The sequence below is a fragment of the Microtus pennsylvanicus genome (genome assembly GCF_037038515.1).
Source record: "Microtus pennsylvanicus isolate mMicPen1 chromosome Y unlocalized genomic scaffold, mMicPen1.hap1 SUPER_Y_unloc_2, whole genome shotgun sequence".
In the NCBI taxonomy this organism is placed as follows: Eukaryota; Metazoa; Chordata; class Mammalia; order Rodentia; family Cricetidae; genus Microtus; species Microtus pennsylvanicus.
This window is the reverse complement of record NW_027460880.1, coordinates 1350520-1355284: the sequence shown is the minus strand read 5'-3', so window position 1 is coordinate 1355284 and position 4765 is coordinate 1350520.

Here is a 4765-nt window from a genome sequence, read left to right as displayed (position 1 = left end):
AGCTGCTGAAATAATCCAACATAGATATTTTGAAAATGCCTTGACTGTGAAATTTGGATCTAAGGACATGATGCTTTAGAAAGGAGTCTCTATTTTCTTTTCACAGAGGGTGATAGTCTGTGGATGCCTCTATCCTAATATGGTAGGATGGACCACGCCCTACTTAAAGGTTGCTGTGAACACCTTTAAAAAATTGCTTCGCTCAACTGCCAACTGAGATAAATCAATAATGATGCCACCATTCAGCAGGAAGCATTTTGGAGAGAAGAAACTGCACCCACGTTCCCAAATATGGCTTATAAACGTTCTTTTACATGTAAAGACGGATGTGATATAGATATGAATATTTGCATTAGTATAGATTTTGCTTTACTGATAGAGATTTTAGGTCAATTTTGTTATATGTATATGCATTTTTGATCTAATTAAGGTATTGTGATTGTGTAGTTCATTTAAAAATATAATGTATATAGGTTATTAATGGATAATCATTAATAATCGTCAAGTTTGTAGTCATGTTAGTTAGATTTTCTAGCTACATAGATATAGATATTTCAGTCAGATAGGCATTATTCATATCTCTCTAGACTACAATATAGGCTATTTAATGTTTTAGTACCTTAGGGTTTTTCATGACAGTGAGACACTCTACTCTTGGCAGCACATATCTACTTCAGGAAGAAGATGGGCATCAAAGAGGATCCTTATGGAGTTTGATAGCGATTTGGGGAAGAAACTGCTCTTGCCTGGATTGTTGCATAAACTGTACAGAGAAAACACTCAGAGAGAGGACTACTGAACTTGCCTAAAGTCGAGATGATCTTTTCGTGTTCCTGATTCAGGAAAGGGTCAGCAAAACTATCTTCAAGACAAGCAGATAGTGACTGCCTTTGAAATTTCCTGCTTCATGGAAATGTCTGCTGGAAACTATGGGCCTGTAGGCTGAGGATGGAAACACCAATGGTACAGAGGAACTTTGGTTGACTCTCCAGGCAGCGAGATGTCTCTGTCATTTCTAGAGTTTGAAAATGGCTTACTTTTTGTTTGCTTAGGTAACACTGTATTATTCTGGAGTCTCTGATGGAGTTGAAGAATAGATAGATAGTTATAGTTTTCCATTGTTATGATAAAAGATAAAATAGATATAAATATTGTAACTGTAATTCTTGCTTGATAACTGTTTTGTTATATGTAATTTTGCTATGTTAAAGTTAAAGATTCCGTTCTTGTTTAAACAGAAATAGGAGTAATGATGGAGTATAGGTCATTGGTTAATTAAATAAAGAAACTGTTTGGCCTGAAAGGTTAGAACATAGGTGGGTGGAATAAACATAAGAGAATGCTGGGAGGAATAGGAATTGAGCTTAGAGATGCCATGCACCTCTGCCATGGGCAGAAATGGTAGCTCTGCACTCTGAGGCAGATGGCGATACAGCCAGCCACCAGGTCAGACATGCTAAATTTTTCCTTCTAAGCGCACCTCGTGCTGCAACATACATTATTAGACATGGGTTAAGAGGCTGAAAATAATGGGGCAGGCAGTGTTGAAATGAATAGTTTTGTGTTGTTATTTCGGAGCATAACCTTACAAGGCGGCCCCATGGGGATGCAGCCCTGCTGCTCAAATTTCTACAATCAAGGGGGAAATGGAAGAAGGGAAGAAAGAAGAGAGAGAGACAAGGAAGAATGGATGAATTCAATCATTCCTTGGAAAAATGAGTGAACCAATGAATGAGGAGACCTAGTAGGAAAAAATGTGCTGCATTCCCTCAGAGAGTCAGGTCAAATTAAGGATTGACAAGGTTTTCCACTAAGGAGGAGGCTTATTCCATTTTATCTTCTTTGTGCTCCAGGCCCACCCACAAGAGAGATGATGAGGACAGGGAGAAGAAGAGGAGAGGGTGTACCAGAATTCCCTGGTACAATTTCCACCCAAATTGTAGCCAAATCACCTGACCTGGGACAGCTGATCTACATGCTGGACCCTAACTCCCAGTTTGACAACTCTAACATTTTAACCAAGTTTGTGAAGATGAAGGAACCAAAAATAGCCCAGTTACAGGATGGCAGGTTCCTTACAGGATGGGAGTCAGACATCAGTACCATACTGGTATTTGGCAGTTTGATGGGTGTGTGGGGTCTTTGCCAGACTCCACCTAGCATCATGGATTCCCTACTTTACTGATATTATGGAGTTCGGTGCATTCATCATATGTGTGCATGTCACACACTAGTGGGCATCATATGTACATGTTTATCCTGTGTGTGGGTGAGTGTGTTCATGAGTTTTATAGCCCAAGTACTACAGAACATGATCAATGAAAGGGAACACTGTTTTCCAGATATGGCAGGGCAATTATTTAAATGAACTGAAAAGGGATGGATGGCATGGATAAGACCTATGAGAGTTCAAGGCATACCGAATCCAGGCATGACAAAGTAGGTGGCAGACAGAATTCTGGCAAAACTAAGTAGGTAGCTTGATGTCCAACTTACTGGAGAAGAGCAACTGAGCGGAGACACTTTTCACTAAGCAACATGCTCTAGTGGAGATCAAACATCCTTTGACTTACAGCCAGTACGAATTAAACCATTCATCAAATGAAACATAATTTTCTCTGATTTTGATTATACATTTGTGTCCCTTCCTGATTAATCTACTCTTTATCCTCTTAAGTCCCAATACCTCATGCTGATATCGGTCACATCTTTCCATTTGACATGGTTTTCCCTCAAGCTTCATACCGCCCCGAGATCATACAACTTTTTGTCCCCTCTCCACTGCTTCCTTGACAGCCATCTTGTCCTTTACCACAACACGCATCCCCAGTCCTTTACTCTCCAAGGGGAAAAGACCATAAATCCTGCTTTGTTTTGAGGCATGTATTTCTGTGATGCCCCATCCACCAAACACAATCCATCATTGACCAAATAACACAACATGTTAACAAATTTTTATTCTTTGAGAAAGAATAATCCATTGGAAAAGATACCAGGATTCATAGAAGACCTGAGGTATCTCTGAAAAAACACATTCCCACAGAGAGAATTAAGTCTGCCCCTCAAAATTTGAGAATTTCACTTTAACAGATCTTCACCAAATCATAGACATAGATATGGAAGTCATTATCAAACTTGATGAAATACACAGAAGGTTTGTTGGGAACTTGGCAAATAATTTTACCTATCTCTTGGGTTCCATCTTTTTTGTTGTACTGCACTCTTTTGCCCTCCAAGGAATCCCTGCCTAATTCCAAAGTCACCTCTACTGGAGGACATTCAGGCATGATGTGGAGGTTGCTTTCAATGGAATCATCATGATGTTGGTAAAGGTACAGGACCGGATCATTCTCGTTGACAATGTAGAAACAGGTCGTTATGGTCTGCACCTCATCTGGGACCACGCCACTCCACTCTTCCTTAGAGCCTGGCATGATGTGGAGGTTGCCTTCCAGGTAGTCATCCAGGAAGTGGTAAATGTACAAGACCGGATCTTTCTTGTAGGTAATATAAAACCAGGTCTTCATGATTGGCACCTCTTCTAGGACCATCCCGTTCCAGTCATTCTTAGAGACATTTGTGCCCAGGAATGAATGTTTCACTGCTCTGCCAACTATGGTGTTTGAGAGATGAGTGTCTGTCACCTGAGGAAATGGCACATTATTAGGCAGGATCTTCAGGTTTAAAATCCTTTCATCACTATGAAGCTCCAAGCCATAGACACAATCAATCCCATCATATTTCAACAAATAGAGAGAGGGATATGTTGGCAGTTGATCTAGAATGATGGCTTTCCAATGGGTGACTGGTTCATTGGCTTCCTTCCAGCCATGAGAAATTCTGCGGCCAACAATATTCTCCAGGGCCTCAAAAGGCTTACTAAGTTTTTGCTTCTGGAGCGATGGCCCATTCTTCTTCTGGAGAGGTGGCATGCAACTCATACTAAGAGGCATCTTCATCATGGCGGGAGACTTTCTGAGATAGGCCACAGCACTCCTGTTCCACTGTCTCTTGGCTCTGTTTCTGTGCTTGGGCTTCATAGCTGCCAATCTATGCATAGGAAGAACTCTTCAGTTTAAATCAGACACAAAGTGGTTTCCTCCACCATAAGTGCCTGCAAGGATAAGAAGGTGAGGATGTGAGGTCAAGGCTCTTTTTAGGAATAACTTTGGAGCAGGTGAAAAAGGCAGGGCTGAATAGATTTGGATACCCAAATGGAATATGTTCTTAAGAAATGAGTAGGAAAATTATCAAATTCTTGTCTACAGCTCAGTATATGTGTATCAGAGACATATTCCTGCTGCAAAATGCAATTGACCTCTACTGAGAAACCTACTTCCTGACTTACTATATCAATGAGAGACGAAGCTATGCCTATACCTAAAGTGAGAAAGAAATATCTGAACAGATGGCAAAGAATTCAAAGAACAGCCACTCCTCTCCTTACCACTCAAGCTACTGGTTAGTTGACTGATCTATAACCACCTGCCCAAGGTCATGGCACTCCAGTCCACTGGCTCTCTCTATTGTGTCTCCTGATCCAGATCCAGGTTGATTACATAAAGATATTCTGTATCTTCATTAGAGAAGTGAGTACTGTTAGTCAAACTGCCAAAAGAAAGAAACATTAATCTGTGCAACAGCACCTCTTAGAAATAATTATCTTTTAAAACACATATGGACAAAGAGGATCTTTGCCATTTAAGTGGACAGAGGAATTGGACATTTTTAGCAAAGATAGAGTGGGGAGAAGACCTGACATTAA